The following is a 19,527-nucleotide window of genomic DNA, read 5'->3' on the forward strand; positions in this document are numbered from 1 at the left end:
AACAGTGCAGTTTTAAATTTGCATGAAGAAGAATAAGGAAAACTGCTGTGGGGGACACTCTGGGGGCTTCGTAGTGTGACTGTCAAATTCCAGCTACTCCCGCACTGTGTTACCCTGAGAATTTGTATATGATCCCATGGTATACAGGTATATAAAATAAGTATATAAATCAAACATTTACTAACAATAAATCACTAAGAAACTAAAATAATTTTGGTATACATGTGATTTTACCATCTATTAAAGATGAAAGCAATTTCATAAGCAGGAGATAGGTGGAGTTGTTTCTTTTTATGTAAAAGCTTAACTGTTGCTTTAATATTTGATGATGTAGGATTCAGAGTATCTTCAACAAGTTTTTATGACTGATCAAACTTGGATTTTATAATCATCAGTGCTGAGAAAATGCTGTTTCACCTAAATATATAATATTAAATATGAAGTATGTTTAGGGCCATTTCGGAAATTTCCAGAATTCTGTCTTAATCCCAAGCCAAAATTAATTTATTAGCTTTTTAATAAAACTTAAGCTAGCAAAATAATGTTAGAAAATATTAAAGACTTTGTTTTCTGAAAATAAACTGCTCTGTTTCTATAAGAGCAGAAAAATTTGTGCATAGTGTAAAAAAAAAACACTGCAATTTATAATATAGAATTGAAAAATCTAAGCCAAAGTGTTCCAAGCCATGTTCTCTGGAGTTGTGTGGTGTGGCAGCGTGTGCAAAACAAAATGTGTGTGCTGTCTGCCCTGAACCAAGGCTACAGTGAAGTCGTACAGTGCAACATGGGTGAGCACTGCCAGAAACCCCTCAGATTCATTTCAGATCATTGTATGACCAGAGCCTTTTACTGTTGCCAAATTTCTTCTAACCCTCACATTTCATTACAATCCCATGTCAGGTCACAACCTATAATCTAAAAAGTTTCAATGTCGATAGTCACCTCCATGTACATGAATCAGGAAGTCTCTTTTGATATATGACCAGAGAAGTAGAGAAATAATGCAATCATAATAGTTTTGGCCAAAGAGACCAGACTTACATGGAGCACTCCAATCATTGAGGGGAAAATGAAAGCTTTTTATGGATTTAATTATCTGAGAAATGGCTCCAGGCTCCCAGAGCATCTGAAATATTGAAATGATTTCCCAATAGCACACAATCCATATGGCAGCCACAGATGCAAAATTCACCGGTAGATAATAAGACTGACCTGACATGAAACTAGGGGAGTGGTCCCCCAAATGATGATTATCAACACAAGGCTCACTGGAGCAAGGAGCCATGATCTGGCTAAAAGATGACACCACCGGGCACTGTGTCAGTGTGGTCTGGCTATCTGGAATGACGTTGGGCGCATGAAGAAGCACATAAATATTTTGTTTAGACTTTTCTGACATTGTTCCTGATAGTTATCCAAAATTTTGGATGGTTGACTTTGCTCAAGAATAACTGAGTAGTCACCACCATGAAAATTAGTGAAATAACCTTGGAGTTCTTCACTTCTGAATCAAACATGAAGATTCCCATGAAGAAAAATCATCTCTGACCAATTGATCTAGGTTCTCATCCTTGCATCCACCCTGATGCTCTAATCAATATTGAAAACATAATTTATTTACTATGACCTCAAAGTCACATGCCAAAAACTTCTGAAAAGAGAAAATTTTCCTCAAGGCAAAGAGACCTAACAATGCAGAGTGAAAATTATAAACTCAGTTGATAGTGACTTCACAGATGTGCCAAGCATGGCCCTGAGCTTTAACTCTGTCTGCCGTGTGCAGCCTCTCATAACTATTTGTCAGCTCTGAAGCTAAACTAGGATCTTCCTAGTACCTGATTTGCCACTAAGGACACTTCCAAGGGACTCTGAAGCCATGTCACATCTACTTCACCCCAGTCCTTGGAATAGCCCACATAGTATCAGCAGCCTCAATACACACCCAGAGCAGGATTTTATTCCAGGAGACATTCATTGAGAGTGTCTAAAATTTAGAGCCGTAACTGCTAAGTTCAAAACCTTTTTATGTACAAGTTGATAATTCATTAGTTCCTTCATAGTAGAGAAATAATAACATTAATAAAATAATGAAAGTGAGCTGTTACTCACCTCTACCCACTGTGTCAAAGTCTGTGAGTGAGCATCTTAGTTTGCTTTCTACTGCTGTGATAAATACCACAACCCAAAGTATCTTGGAGAGGAAAAGGTTCATTTGGCTTCCACTTCTATGTCACTTAGTTGATCGTTGAGGGAAGTTAAGGAAAGGACTTGAGCAGAAGCAGAGGTAGGAGCCATGCAGAACGGGTGCTTACTGGCTTGATTTCTATGGCTTGCTTGACTTGCTTCTCTCATATAACACAGAACCACTTGTCTAAGGTATCACTGCTCACTGTGGACTGGGCCCTCTTGTCAGTCATTAATTGAGAAATACTCCCATAGACTTGCCCGGTCTGATAGAGACATCTCTCAAATTAAGATTCCCTCTTTTGAGAGGACTCCAGCTTGTGTCGAGTTGACAAACTACTAACCTGCACAGTGAGGCAATCAAAACAACACAAAGTCATGATGTCTGCTTGGTGCTGTCTACACTCATCTCCAGTGTTGCCTGGACGTCTCACATCTTTCCTGTGAAGAGCATGACCTGGGTTTAGGTGCTAGGACTGAGAAGAAGAACAAAGGGAAGTGGTTATCATCTCTACAGCTACCATCCAACAGTGGGCCCAAAGTGCTCTACTATACCCATATTTATCTTTTATTTTTCCTGAATCTCTTCAGAAGTCTACCTCAACAGACTGACCCAATTTTCCATTAAAAAAAAAAAAAAAAAACAAAAATGAAAACAAAAAACCCAATATAAACAAATTTTAAAAACAAAACACCAGCAGCCCCCCAAAATAAGAAGAGACAAACTTCCTTGTTCCAGTACAAAATCATGTAATATCCTGACATATACGCTGTGAATGAGAGAAGCTGCCTCTAAAGATATCTGAAGGTCACTCCAGGCCTTCTAAGACAGCCCAAAATGGGCTTTTTGGCTCAAGACTCTCCTTTGGGAGTGGTGCTCATTTCTCTGTCTGTGGCACTTCCTCCTTTCTAGGACCTTTTGAGGACAGTTCATAGATGATTTTTCTCTTCACTGGGGGCATCCCAAGTGATTCTCGAGAGTAAGGTCAGAGCAAGGAAGGACTCTGCAGAGATGGCCCCTGGTACACAGAGCTCCAGCCTCTCAAGCCACCTCCTACCACAGAATCTCAAACCACCTCCTACCACAGAATCAGATGTAATTCAGAAACACAAACGTGTGCCTGGGTCTGGCCAGACACAAGGCCCTTCCTGGCATCTCTTCCTGCATTTAGCTCCCTCCTCCCTTATGGGCATCCTCTTTTCCAGCCCAAAGCAAAGGACTGGGCAGTGCCCTCATCATTGACATGAGCTCATCCCTCTTGGAGTACAGACATAGTGGAGTGACCATGTTAAAAGAGTGTGGTGAGGATTGGGCAAGAGACCTGATGCTGTCATTCTGGCTTCCCTGCTTGTGGCTGGAAATTCTAGACAATGATTATTCTGTGAAACCATGCATTATCATAAGTGCCACAATAACGCTCAACAGCTAGAGGGAACAAGCAAGAAAAGTGTACTTTCTTGGATCACCTACTATGTGCCTTGTCCTTCATGAATTCCTTCAAAGACTTGTCATCTTAGTCACATCACCACACATATGCAAGACAAGAATTAATGGCTCTGTGATAAACTAAACCCAGGACAACAATTGAGGTATTAAATTGAGGAGGAAGAAGGCAAAGAGCTCAGGTGAGATATGATCAGTAGTACCCCAGGGTGCTGCCTTAGAGGATTTGAGGTGACTTCTTAATCTTCATTGAAATAAGAAGTAAAATAGAAACAGGTTGCATTGTGAGGCTTTTGCTTTTCTGATTTTGTCACTGTCTTGTTTACTTTTAGGTCATAAGGACACTGAAAATAATGACCAATAACCAGAGGTGAAATAAATGGATCTCACTCACACCATTACCTCTCCTTTGAGGACTTGACAGCTGACACAGACAGCATTGAAGAGCACCGAGAGACAATGCACACACACAGCAAGGCTTATTTTTAATATGTGTTTATGTTTTAATATATAGATATATACACAAATAAAATAGCTCACATTGAGAGTGGCTAGAATTTACTGGGGGGTCTCTTTTCTTTCTTTTCTTTTTCAGTTAGTAAAGTCTTTCAGAGGATAAATATGCTTTTTTACTTTTTTGAAATACGGTCTCATTATGTATCCCTGGCTGACCTGGAACGCACTATCTAGAACAGACTGGCATTGAACTCACAGAGATGTGCCTGTTTCTGCCTCCTGAGTGCTGGGACTACAAGTGTGAGCCACCATGACTAGCAAATATGTATAATACAAAGAAACAAGAGTTGGTTTTAAAGAGCAGAAATACAGTGAAACTATATAATCAATGAAGGTATTAAGATAGCATATAGAAATGGGTAGATAGATCACAGATAAACGATAGAAAGGTAGATAAATGATAGATAGATGATACATACATATATAAATATGCATATACATATACATCATATACACATACACATATACATATATACATATACATACATAGGTGATAGATAGATGAGCTTTCTATAGGCCACTGTGATAGTGTGAATATAAAGCATCCTTTATAGGCTCACATTTTAAATACTTGTTCCCCAGATTCAGGACAGTTTTAGGAAGTCGAGGAAACTTTAGTAGGTGGGGCCTAGCTGCAGGAAGTAGGTAGGTCACTGGTACCAAGTCCTTGGGGGCTATTTTCCTTGCCACCTTTGTGCAGCACACTGTGCTTTCTGTCACTGGGAAATGAATATCTATCCTCTTCCACATGCTCCACCACATAATATCCTTCCCAAGCAAACGGAACCACACAACACAGACTGAACCTTTTAAAGCTATGAGCCAAAGTGAATTCTTTCTCCCTTTAAGAGTCAGGGATTTAAATAAATAAATAAATAAATAAATAAATAAAAAGAGTCAGGGATTGTGGTCACAATGTTGTGAAGTTAACACAACCACCATAACAAAGTAAATAGCCCTTGTTTCACATAGTAGAAATCTTTGTCTCAGAGCTCAGGAGTCAGAAATTAACTCACCAGCAGAGCCTTGCTCCTCAGAAGCCCTCGGGGAAATCTGTCCTTTCCCACTTTTGGTGTTTTTAGCTCCAGGTGTTTCTTGGCTTGGGGCTACATCACTTGCACCTGCCGGTGGTGGTCATGTGGTCTCCTCTGTTTCTGTCTCACCCTTCTCTGCATAGCTCCTACAAGGACATTTGTCATTAGACTTAAGTCTTATCCACTTCACCCAGAATGATCTCATCTCCAGGCATATTTCTTGATTATATCTGCAAAGACTCTTTGGCCACATTTACAGGCTCCAGGGATCAAGAACTTATCTTTTTTTTTTTTAAATGGTGGGGGCGTCACCATTCAGCCCATTTCAGGTAGACAAACAATAATAGATAGGCCTTCTGTATATATATTATACTTTATTAAATTTCACCTAGTGTCCAGTTTTACTTTTCTTTCCCCTTAGTTTTGTCACCATTGCAACTTAAGCACCTGTGAGTCGCTTGTATTCATTTTACCATATCATGTCGGGTCACAAGCTCACGAAAGACTACATTTGTAAAAAGATAATTGCCAAACCAGATGCCAGAACTTCAGTAAGACACCCTATAATTCACATCATGAGCCCCCCGGGCCGCATTTTTAAGAAGGCCAGTCCTATAATAACTGTATTGTATGCAGCTCCCCATGGTCCTCCATATGTGTAGGTACACAAAGGCCCCGTCCCCTGGAAGCAGCTGGCACTCCAGATCCTGCTCAAGTGGACGTACAGAGAGTGCTTGCTCAAAATGTTTTTCTGCCAAGAAATAGTCACCGTGCCCACATCCTCAAGTGCACATGGTTCCTGACACAAAGTATGTCTGTAGAAAAAGAGATATTTTGAAAGAATATCCACCTTTCTTTAATCTTGCATCCCTCACAGTTGAGAGACTTCCAAAAAGAAAAAGCTGTCTACACCAGTAAGAAGGGAAAACTAAAGATTTCTTTCCTGCTTAATTTCCTAAAATGCAAATATCTGAAAGCATGTTTTTGGTTCTCTTTGCCTTCCAGATTGGTCAGGGTAGGTATTTGCATCTGGATTAAATAGTGGCCCAGTTGGCACACACGGTGCCTGGCCCCGAAGAGAGAGGAGAATGTGAAATGGCAGAAATCGTAAAAGGAAAATTGTTAGATTTTTTAAAAGTTTATAACAGGCAGATATTCAAAAATACAGTAGTCAGGCATAAAATGTTCCTCATTTTAATCAATCAAGCATCTCTCATTTGTAACATCACATTTTTCTTCCCTTTGGCAAAAACTCTGATTCAGCCTATAAGACAGCAAAGAGTCCCTGTTTGCATACTGCCACCAGCCAGCCACATGCCCCCCCCCCCCCCGTGTGCCGAAATTCAAGAGAGAAATTGCCATTTTTATTTTTACAAGGAATTAATTCAGCCGCTGTACAACATCTGTTTAGCCACGTTGCATGGAACATGCTTGGCCCTGCGACAGAAGCCAGCCTTCCACAGCCCTGCATCGAGCATGGAACAATTTTTGGCATCAGGCTTTGTGTCTGATTGGTAGGAAACGTTCCTGTTTTATTTTATTTTTCATGTTATGCAAATGTTTTGGATTTTCCTAAAATGTATTACACATTTTTTTATTCAACGCTACACCCACATCTCTGTGTGTATGTGTGTATATGTGTGCTTGCCTTTGAGTGTGGTGTGTGTATGTATTTGTGTGAGTGTGTGTGTGTGTGTGTGTGTGTGTATGTGTGTGTGTGCATGCTTAAGGCCTTATGTAGTTCTAGATTAAAGGGTAAGAAAATGTCCCATATCCCGAGTGAAGCACCTTTACCTCTCTGAGTCATTCTTGACTATGATATAAAGAAGATTTTTTCTGTAAGAATCTGTGCAGTGTCTCAACATTTCTCTTTATTCTTCTCTCTTGTGTTTCTGCTGAAATATTCTTTGCTTGAAAATGCTGTAATAAAACATTCCTTTGACTAAAAGTTCTATTAATAGGCCAAAATTATGCAGGAAATAAAGTGATCTAGGACTGCTGTCATTCACTTATACTTACAGTTTAATACCATATTATTAAATTTTCAGTTCCTATTAGTAAAATAGCACTTATATCCTTTTCAACTGCCTGGAAAAAAAACTCTGTTCCATAAAATCATGATGCCCAAATGCAAAATAAACTATAATGCTAAATTGCTTCTATTACTGCGCAAAAATATAAAGCACAATATAAATAGTAAAAATTTTAGAAAACAGCTGGAAAATATTGTTCTCTAGACAGAAGTTACTTTAATTGTGAAATAATTCCCAAGCCAAGACATCAGCATTTAAATTGTTTGTCTGTCCCCTGGGCACTACTTTATGATTTTATGTTTAGCTAATAAGGGTTACTTCAGTTGTTTATTTACAGTTATGGCTGTCAGTTGCCAAACCAATAAAATACATGAACTCTACTACTTATCACAAGAAAACTGTGTGGCTTTATGGACATATATGGTACTTTTTTTGTACACTTTATAGGTTTTGTAACCAATACTAAGTCTCTAAATTTCTGAAGCAGTGTCTGCCCTGAAGGCACTATTTCCCAGCTGTCATATTAACCTTAGTTACTACTTATTTTGTAAGATGTTTTAATTTAATAAGTTTTATGGCTGTGCATTTAATTACTATTCTACTCAGTCACTAATTTAGTACTTACTAGGTGCCAGGTGCTATGTGGGATCTAGAGGATAGGTGAGCTCTTCCCAGCTAAGGGCTTTCTAGTCTTGCCTGATATTAACTCTGTAATATTCCAGATGCTTTCTGATACCAAAATCTGAGTAGGAGTAATGACCATTGTTCAAATGAATTAAGTTTGGCCTAAAGATGCCTACATATATGATGAACTGAAAGCTAATTTGTCATGTAAATAGAAATCTAACTTACTCTAGTAATAAGTAGCTGAGTCTTGCTTGCAAGCAAACAACTGTTTAAATTATGTTCAAACAAGGTTCACATAAGCTTTAAGTGCTTTGGCTATCCGTGTCTCACTTCCATTTTCTCTGGCTATAAATTGACGCTCATGTGGTGAAAAGTGGCTTTCTGATCCATTTTTGGTTTAGATTTTTGTCTGCTTAGAACCCATAACAAAGTCAACTTAGAAATTCAACCAGGGTTTGCTGTAACTTTCGCATAACACTTGTGCCTTCCTGCTTTGCTCTGATGATCATTTTAAACAGATTCTCTTTACCATGGAGACCACAAGTGTCGATCACCAGAAGACAAAGAAAAACCAATAAGACTTGGAGAACAACATAAGCAGCAATGCCGTTTGGTTTTTACTGAATTGGAATTATATTCTAATGAACAGAAGCACTGTTTGCAGCTGAGCTCACACGCTGTGTGCAAGGCTCATCAGACCTGCCCCAGTGCTGCTTAGATTCGGATGAGATATATTTATATGCAATTTATAATGGTTCTTATTATTCAAGGTACATTGAATTTTTTGAACCATTTCCTCTATAGGGAAAATAACCAACAACCCTGGCTCATATGAAAATCTGAAGCTCAAGTCCTGTCTATAAAATGATAGACCTGTCTATCATTTTATCATTTAAAAATCAAGTCCTGTCTATAATATAATAGAAATATTGTGTAAATGGTTTCTATGTTACATTGTTCATGGAATAATGACTAGATAAAGAAATGTCTACATTTCAGCATATTTTTTTTTCCAAATAGTTTCCACCCATGCTTGGTTAGATATACAAATGTGGAATCTTCAGATACAAGGTTGGGTTCCTCCATTCCTCTAGCCACATGTTTATAAGCTAACACTCTGCCTTGTTTACTATTTAAAGATGCCTTCTTTCATATGTGCCGGTCTTTTAACATCAAATTAACAGCCAAGAGCATCTCAACTCATGTCAGAGCAGAGATTCTCTAGCACACAGCACTCCTCCATCAGGGACAACACTACCTCTAATATTGAGAAACAAGATCACATGTCAGCATGATGGGCATGGGCCATCTTACACAGCAAAACCACTACAACATGCAGAAAAAGAGAGAGAGAGAGAGAGAGAGAGAGAGAGAGAGAGAGAGAGAGAGAGGAAGGAAGGATGGAAGGAAGAAAGGAAGGAAGGAGAGAGAAGGCCACTTGTGCACAGCATGAGACAGAGCAGGGTCCTGGCCAAACTCCCTTAGTCTATGCATAGTCACATGCTGTTGAATAAGCTTCAAAGTGCTGTTGCCGGTACTGACTTGGTATTCCTTAAAAAAAAAAAAAAAAAAAAAAAAAAAAAATCAGGTGAGCAACTTTGCAAACATGAAGCACAATGAAGATCCACTGTATGAGTGTATGAGACATAAATGTATTTCAAGCTTTTTATCCATAAAATGTAAAAAGATTATTGGTGCATTCTTCTATCTATCTATCTATCTATCTATCTATCTATCTATCTATGTTTACCCTCTGCTAGAAATGGAACCCAAGCTAGGCACAGATCTACCTCTGAGCTTTATTCTTCATTCCTGGGTCTCTTTACATTGCTTCTATGACCAATATATTACATAAGATGCCCTTGAAGACCATTTACAGATAATATGAAGATTAGCACACACCCTACCTAGTCTGTACACCACCTATAACCTAGTATTTGTCCATTCTGTTTATTTGAACATCAATAATGAACAAAACCATGATAAAAATTTTATATTAAACAGGAAACATAATAAAAAGTTAACTTATTTGATGATATTCCCATAAAATATAAGTTCTGGGGCTACAGGGATGGACCGGTGATTAGGAGTACTTGCTTCTCTTCCTGAGTTAAGTTCCCAGTTACTATATTGAGTGACTTTCAACCTTCTACAACTTCAGTTCCAGAGGTTCTAATACTCTTTTCAGATATCTACACACAAATAAAATAAAATAAAATAAAATAAATCTTTAAAAGGATAAACCCTTTATGTTGGAAAAAATAAGTGAATTAATACATTAAAAAGTCAGGCTGAGATTTAGCTCAATGGTAGATAACTTGCTTAACAAGCAAGAGGAAGAGAAAGAATTATCAAGAATATGTACATTTTATTTTACATCATTAAAGTGTTGTGTGAGCCCAGAGCAATGCCAGCAGCCGAATGACTTTGAAAGGTCTTTGGTGATCCCAGACAAGCCGACACCTTTAGATACTGACCAGAAAAGGCCCGCTGGGGAAATACCCCGACTAGAGCATCAGGAGTGAATTCAAACAAACTCTAACTGGTTTGGAAAAAGTGCTCTTAAGAAGTTTTACAATGTTAAGCAAAATCCTCTTTAGCCTAGAATCCACAATGCCATCTGTCCACACTAAAAGCAAGTTTAATAATGATAAAAACAAAATTACTAAGAAATAAAAGGAAATCCTTCTGGACACAGAAATCCAATTCTCTGCACAAATTTTATATTTGTGGATCATCTTTTCTTTCCCCGAAATCTCACAGCACAGTAACTACTACAACCACAAAATGTACAAAGCAATTTTTAATGCAGTTTTGTTTTCAAGCCTGCGTTCCTGAAATAAGTACAGAAATTATAACACCAGTCATGCGCGTGTGGATTCCGATGAGCACGTACCTGCGTAGACCCGCAGAGACAGGGCTTAGTGCCCCGCCCCCACAGCCAGAGAATGCCTCAATATTGCCGACCAATTTTCCCCATTTCGTGGTCATCGTCTGCCTCATTCCTGGAACAGGAAAGTCTTGCAAAGCTTGCCCATGGTCATTTAGACGTGGCAGCTAGTCACTCCCTACTTCAGCGTTGCCTGGATCTTTGATTTGCCAAAGACCAAAGTGGAATAGTACGAAGGAGAGAGGATCTCATGAGCAGCAATTGTCTGTCCTTGATGCATGTGGAGTGACAGTAGTGATTAGAATATGTTAAGAATAAGGTGATAGGAGATTAGGAAGCCAGGACCTAAACTAGAGCGTGACCTCAGGCTACGCAAAAGTCAGAAGCATGATAGAAAGAAGTAAGTGCATCATATGAGAGCCTCTAACTTTGTGCCGCATCAGCCTGGTGTTGGCTGGCTTCCTGAACCACACATACCATTTATCTTCATTTCTTTTCTGACAGCTGACATTTGTCTGCAATGAGGCATTCCAAAAAAAAAAAAAAAAAAAAAAAAAAAAAAAGATATGATCCCAGAATGCCTTTTGTTTACGGGATGATATTCAACACATCCCCTTGTCTCTTACTTCATGTTAGCAAAGTCAAAGTCACATTAAGTTTTTCATTCTAACACAAGGCAATATCCTATGTGTTTGTAATAGTCCTTTTGCCTAGCTAATTTTAGTGTTATGCATTCATTTGGTGGATGTGTGGTTTCATTTCTAAAAGAAGGAATTGTATGGGAGAAACCAGGCAGTGAGCCGAGGACTTGAATGGGCCAGGCTGTCAAGCTTAAGACTGTCATCTAAAGATTAATGTTCCCCTAACCGTCACTGTTAATGAGGAGGTAGCGACCACTTTACGCATCCTATTGGGTTACTTTCCTTAGTGATATTTACATCCTACTCTTAGAAACCACAATGTCCCAACCATGGTCATTTTATTTAAAAAAAAAAAAAGTAATCTACTTTATTTCAAATCAAGGAAACTTTTCCTACCAAATTAGACTGGCATATATTCGTGCATAATTACTAGATATTAATGGTGCTGTAAAAAGCAGTGAGGTTCGGGTCTTTTCTAACTCACAGAGGATCATATGTGTTTCCCTCCAGCACTCATTTCTTTCATATGCCATATACATCACCTCCCAAATCGGACTGAGTGTGTGCGTCTTACATCTCATCTCCTACCATCTTTCTGGCCATGCCATGGGAAGCATATGCATGTATTAAGAAATGCCTTCCTTTATCATACGTCCCCATATTCTAATGTGGTTCAAGCACGCTCTCTATACACATAGGCTCATGGCATGCATCTCCGTGTGTACACATGTGATTTCACAGTCTATACATAATCTGAGTTCTACTGCATTTGCTTATCCTGCAGGCTTACCAGCCTGGAGCTACATCACATCTTTCATTCTTTCTAGCATCCGCCACTGGGAAAGCCATTCACCAAGCACCAGCTCTGTGTTTGGAGAGGGGAATAAGATACTATGATTCCATTTCAACAGAGCATGGCCAGAACAGACACAAATTAACCAGAGTGAAGAATGGCACCTGGCCAGGGAAGTGCCTGCACAAATAGTGATCGTGCTCTAACTGCCTTGGTCCTTTTCTGGACCTCCTCCTCCATTACTTTCATTGTAGTTAGCTTTCTCATGATGCTGCCTACCTGCCTGCCTGCCTGTCTGCCTGCCTGCCTGTCTGCCTGCCTGCCTGTCTGCCTGCCTGCCTGTCTGCCTGCCTGCCTGCCTGCTGCCTGCTGCCTGCTGCCTGCCTGCCTACCTGCCTGCCTGCCTGCTGCCTGCCTGCCTGTCTGCCTGCCTGCCTGCCTGCCTGCCTGCCTGCCTGCTGCCTGCCTGCCTGCCTGCCTGCCTGCCTGCCTGCCTGCTGCCTGCCTGCCTGCCTGCCTGCCTGCCTGCCTGCTGCCTGCCTGCCTGCCTGCTGCCTGCCTGCCTGCTTGCTTGCCTGCCTGCTTGCCTGCTTGCCAGCCTTGCACTGGTACTGAGGTATATATAGTTTAGTGGAGTTCCCTCTCCTAGTGTGGGCAAGGCCCTGGCACAACCCCTACTGCTACCAAGAAAAGAAGGAGGAGGAAGAAGAAACAGCAGCAAGAGAAAAGACTGGCTCACCACTGCACCATCTATTCCTTCATTCAAAGAACACCAAGTGCAGAGTGCTTAAGATGCAGTTGTATGGTCATAGCAAGTGACTAAAATGAGCGTGGCCCATGCCTTCATGACACCAACAGTTCAGTGTGGGAGACAGGCACTAAAAAGTATTGCCACCACCTAATTGGTAAGCTAGCATTATGAACTGCAGAGAACACTAGGAGAATTACATACTGTGCTTCTCAAAGCTCCTACCTGGTACAATGTGCTGAAACTCCCCTGGCAACTGAGATGAAAAATATCCTAAGTTGCTGCAGTACTTAAGTTCAGCACTTAAGAATCATCACTTCTGGTTTTGAGGTATTAAACTCTGGTGGTATTTAGAAGCCAGTCCTTTTGCTGACATAATTAGTAGTAATGCTTTGCATACCCACAGAATCTTAGGGCTTCAAAGCAAGGCCTTATAAGGAGACAGTCCCTTTATATAGTTTGCTTCATTTCTTTGGAACAAAGCATGATACCAACTATTGGGATCTTCACAATAACCCATGAGATGGACATATTTGGGTTCTTTTCTTTTTTTAAATTTATTCTCTATTTCTCTCTCTCTCTCTCTCTCTCTCTCTCTCTCTCTCTCTCTCTCTCTGTGTGTGTGTGTGTGTGTGCATGTGTGCACGTGTGTGCGCGTGTGTTGCACACACACCACAGCACACATGGAGGTCAGAAGACAACTGGTGGAAGTCTGTTGTCTCTACCCACCAGGTAAGACCTGGGAACCGAACTCAGGTCATTGCTCTTAGCAGCAAGCACCCTTACCCATTGAGCCATCTCAACACCTCCCTTGCATGTGCTATTTTCTAGATAAGAAAGTGGTCATCTCAAAGTGGGGTGACAAGCTTAGGTCTACGTAGCCAGGAGGTGGTGGCTGACAACTTTTCCTCTCTTCTAATGCTGCTTGCATTGCTTACTGCATTTTATTAGAGTGACTTCCCTGTTGTATCCTTGTTTAAACTGATGCTTAGAAACTATACACATTAACGGTTGCCATGTGATGTCGCAATACATGTGCACATTATGAAATACCCGAATCAAAATGTACATATCTAGTGCCTCAAATGCTTATCACTTGATGTGTTGAAATACACATTGTCATCTGTCACTGCTCTGCTCTTTAGTGAAATGTCAGGCCCATTTCTCCTCTATAACTCAGTACCCTTGATCAACATCTCCCTGCTCTCCCTCCCTTCCATCCCCAGCCTCTGGAAACCACTATTCTACACTTAGCTGTGTGCTCCACTGTTTTATGATCCACATATAAATAAGATCATGCGATGCTTGCCTTTATGTGACTGACTTATTTCTCGTAATAAAAGATTTCTAGTTCCACCCATGTTGCCACAAATGACAGGATTCTGTCCTTTTTTTTGTGGCTGAATAGTATTCCACTGTGCATGTGTACTATTCCTGCCAGTAAGATGAACTTGAGCAAGCTAAAATTGAACACACATGTTAAAGTGCAGACACCGAAATGCGCTGATTAGGTGCCCTCCAAGGGCACATACTTAGCTATCTATACCATTACAGGCGAGTTCATAGCTACACATTTCCCTTCACCTCTCGCTTTCTGGCCTTGTTTTTTGCGGTGCTTTCACATGGTTTTTAATTGAACCCAGGGCCTTGTACATACCAAACTCACTACACCCCAGCCCTACACACTTTATTTAATGTATGTACATAGTTTCATACCCTTATTCATGGAAAGTGTGTTAGCTGCATCTACATAAGCAGCTCTGACTCAATCATAACCATAAAACAGTTATTCTATAAGACAACAAACCACAACTTAACCAATCTCCTAGTTTTTGAATTTTGTTTTGTTCTTTTAATTATTTTTATTTGCATGCATAGGGAGGGTTTATGAGTAACAGCTGTGCATGTGTGGAGGTCAGAAGAGAGTTTGTAGCAATGAGTTGTCTCCTTCTACCATGTTGGTATCTGAAACAGAGCCCAAGTTCGTTAGATTTTTATCAAGCTTTCTCTTACCTCTCTAACAGTCCTTTGTTCATGGTCATTAAAATGCGATCCCAAATATCATTGTACATCCACTGGTATGCTGGGGTCCTAGATAACGTAGTTGGGCTGACTGATTTTTATGTCAACCTGACACAAACTAGAGTCATCTGGGAATAAGGAATATTAATCATAAAAATGATTTTCCAAAAAATTGGCCTGTAGGTAAGTCTGTTGGGCATTTTTTTTTTAATTGATGACTGCTTGGGGGCAGGAGAGAGCAGATCACTGTGGGCAGTGCCATCCTGGGGAAATGGTCCTCCATGGTATAAGAAAGCAGGCGGAGCAAACCTTGAGAAACAAGTTAGTAAACAGCACTCCCCCATGGCCTCTGCTTCAGTTCCTGCCTCCAGGTTCCTCCTTTGAGTTTCCACCCTGACTTCCTAGATGATAGATGTAACCTGGAATCTAAAGTAAACATTTTCCTCCCCAAGTTGCTTTTGGTCATAGTGTTTTACACGGCAATAGTAAACAACAGTCTTCAAGCTGGGCCTAGACACATGCCTGTGATCTCGGTTCTAAGGAGGCTGAGAAGAAAAAATGAATTTGAGGTCATTCCTGGCTACACAGTGAGTGAGGCCTGAGGAGACAGGTGCATACAGTGCTACTCCCCTTGACTTTCTCCCTTCAGCAGTGGCATCCTCTCTCAGCTCACTCCATCCCTCCCCAGCTCATTACATCCCTCCCCAGCTCATTCCATCCCTCCCCAGCTCACTCCATCCCTCCCCAACTCACTCCATCCCTCCCCAGCTCACTCCATCCCTCCCCAACTCACTCCATCCCTCCCCAGCTCATTCCATCCCTCCCCAGCTCACTCCATCCCTCCCCAGCTCATTCCATCCCTCCCCAGCTCACTCCATCCCTCCCCAACTCACTCCATCCCTCCCCAGCTCATTCCATCCCTCCCCAGCTCACTCCATCCCTCCCCAGCTCATTCCATCCCTCCCCAGCTCACTCCATCCCTCCCCAGCTCACTCCATCCCTCCCCAGCTCATTCCATCCCTCCCCAGCTCACTCCATCCCTCCGCAGCTCACTCCATCCCTCCCCAGCTCACTCCATCCCTCCCCAGCTCACTCCATCCCTCCCCAGCTCACTCCATCCCTCCCCAGCTCACTCTATCCCTCCTCAACTTTGCGCCTGAAACCTACATTGTTCAGTCCTCTTGGTCTTAATTTCTTGGTTAAAAGCTTGTAACATGAAGATATCTTTCGTTTTGTAAAGTGATTATTTAAGTCACCATGACATCTTGCTGCCCTGTGGGTTATTCTGTTGTTTGTTTTGCAAACTACTCCCATGTGTGTGGGTGGAGCTGAGAGTTATATTAAATTCTGACACTGAAGTCAAGGGCCCAGTTACTCCAAATTCAAGAAAGAGGGACAACAAAGGCCTGACCATAAAACCTTTCACCCAGTTGGCATATGTACATGAACACTGCACTAAAAAAAAGGCAGTGCTAGCATGGGGGATGCTAGGACTCTCACAGGCCAGGAAAGCGTACAAATGGATTTCCTATGCACCTCTTTCAGGTTGTATCCTGAGAATTCTTAACATAAATAATTTTGTAATGGGTCACTTAGGTAGCTTTATCACCTGTGTTAGTGTATTAGCTGGGGTTCTCTAAAGAAACAGAACTGATCGAATGAACACACACACACATACACACAGGACTTATCAGAGCAGTGATTCTCAGTCTTCTTAATTCCGCAACCCTTGAAAACAGTTCCTCATGTTGTGGTGACTCCCAACCGTAAAATTATTTCATCACTATTTCATACCTATAATTTTGCTATTGTTACGAATCATAATGGAAAGCTCTAATATGTTGGATATCTGATATCCAAGGGGGTTGTGACCCACAGGCTGAGAACCACTGTATCAGAGTGTCTTACAGCCTATGGCCCTGGTAGTCTAATAATGACTGTCGCCAAACAGGAAAGCCAAGAATCCAGTAGTTGACCAATCCAAGATATCGTATGGCTCTGCAATCCCAATTTGGGGGTGGAGTCTTTAGGGATTCCTAGAGAGCTGCTGATCTTCTGGCTAAGTTGGAATCCTGAAAGAATAGGTTTTAACCCCAGCAAAGGGATGTCCCAGCAATGGCAGGGATAAACTTGCCAGTGATAATGAGGGACAGCAGGCAAGTCCTTCTTCCAAGTCCTTTTCTATGGGTTGCCACAGCAGGTTTGGCCCAGACTTTGGATGGGTCTTCCTGCCTCAAATAATCTAGTCAAGAAAATCTCACAGAACATGCTCAGATGCTTGGTTTTTAGTCCATTCTAGATGTAGTCAAGTTGAAAACCAAGATTTAAAAACTACTTGTCCTACTTCTGAGAGTGACTGGGGAAATCTAATAAAATTGTATATTTATTATTTATTTGTTTTCATTCATCATAATTATTATCAACTTGTAATGGGTCAGATTATTTCTGCAGGAGCACTTCAACACAGAACATTTATATCTCCTGTACTTCCCTATGTCAGGGTGGCAACCTTAAAGACGGACAAAGATTTACAGCTTAGAAAACTGTTACTTGGTTTGCATGTGTCTTTAAAAATCCACTAGAATCCAGGAAGGCCCTGAAGGAGTCCTTTGTCATGACTCTGCTCATCTTTAGTCACCTCCATACATTCACTAGCTTCTCTTAACCACACCTTCTCCAAGTCTCCTAACATAGAGTAGGTGCTTAATATATATTGCAAAAATGGTGGACAATCTTGCTTAAATAGCTCATTTCTTACCACCATCCAGAAAAATGTTAAAGGAATCGGTTGGTGCAGTGCTGTTAAGAAAAAGGTCTACTCCATGAGAACATTACATAAAACACAGGGACAATGGTAGTATCAGATTATTTAAGACCAATACTGGAAATCATCTGAGGTCAAGCTTGAGAAGTGCTACCTACATTGACCTATTTTAATGCAGAGTAAAGGCTCTGAAAAGTCTCATTGTAACGGTGGTGATTAAAATAGGTATGGCCCCCATAGACTCATGTATTTGAATGCTTGGCCCATAGGGAATGGCATTATTAGGTGTGGCCTTGTTGGAGTAGGTGTGGCTTTGTTGGAGGAAGTATGTCACTGTAGGGGTGGGCTTTGAGGTCTCCTATGCTCAAGCTACCAGTGCACACAGTCTCCTTCTGCTGCCTACAGATCAAGATGTAGAACTCTCACCTCCTTCCCCAGCACCATGTCTACCTACACACTGCCATGCTTCCCACCATGATGATAATGGACTAAACTCTGAAACTGTAAGCCGGGCCCCAATTAAATGTTTTCCTTTATAAAAGTTACCCGTGGCCATGTTGTCACTTCACAGCAATGAAACACAAACCAAGACAGTAATTTACCTGTTTAATTGTTGTGTTATGGCTTGGATGTGAAATGTTACCCACAGGCTCCTGTGTTTGAATACTTCATGCTTAGTTGATGGTGATGTTTTGGGAGGTTGCAGAACCTTTTGCTTCTGGGCCTGGATGGCATAAATATATCTGTTAGGGTTAGACTTGGGGGTTATAAACCAGCTCTGCCTCTGGCCTAAATTCTTGTTTTCTGATTCATTGAGATGTGAGCAATCGAGCTCATGTTCCTGCTGCCACAGACAGGATGTGCCTGCCACCACGCCTTCCCCACTGTGGTGAACTGACTGTGTGTCCTTTTAAACTCTGAACCAGAATAAATTCTTCTCCCTGAAGTTGCCTCTTATCAGGTATTAGTCCGAGCAACAAAAAAGATAACAAACTCAAGCCTTTGTTCAGAATTGATGTCTTTGTCCTTTTGATAATGGCCACTCTAGTTGATCATTACACCACAGTCCAGTATTAGAACAACACATTATACTTTATAAACATATGTAGTTATTATGCATTTGTTTAAAAGGAGAACAGCCAGATACTTGTACTTCCAGCTGCTATCAGGCTGAGGCAGGGAATTGATTTGAGCCCTGGAGTTTGATAGCAGCCTGGGGTATACAGGATAACACTGTCACAAGAACAAAAAGAGGGGGGTGGGTAAAAGAAAGAAAGAGACAGAGACAGACAGACAGAAAGACAGAGAGAAGCTCTGGTCTCATTTCCCAAGACTGAAAGTCATCCATATGTAAATTGTCAGACAGAAGGAGAAGTAGCTATCTCGACCAAGCAAAGCCTTCCTCGAGTCTTAGAAATCCCTGTGCCAGCATCTGCCTTCTCCATGTGACAGGATGGCCTGGAGGCAAGAGAAGATTCACATAGTGCATGCAAAGTACTTAGTACCATCCCCAGAGTAAGTGCTCAATAAATATGCATATGGTCACTGGATTGTTGTTGTTAATTGCCAAGGTTAACCATGTGAGGCTTCTTTGAAACACTGACTGGGATATGTGTTCAGAACAACTCTTCTTGGTGGCAAATATTTTTTGAATCAACAAATGAACTGGCTGCCCCTGGGGCATGCTATTTTTACTGTTTTTAAAAATGGCCTTGTGCACTGTTCTGTGGGTGGGTGGGCAGCTGTTTGCAATTACAGCCATACATGTGGTCTTCAGGTACGCCAGGGTCGGGGAGTCTGGCTTCAAGCAGCTCACTGCTGCATCCCACTC

This window comes from Arvicanthis niloticus, chromosome 8 (genome assembly GCF_011762505.2).
Source record: "Arvicanthis niloticus isolate mArvNil1 chromosome 8, mArvNil1.pat.X, whole genome shotgun sequence".
In the NCBI taxonomy this organism is placed as follows: domain Eukaryota; kingdom Metazoa; phylum Chordata; class Mammalia; order Rodentia; family Muridae; genus Arvicanthis; species Arvicanthis niloticus.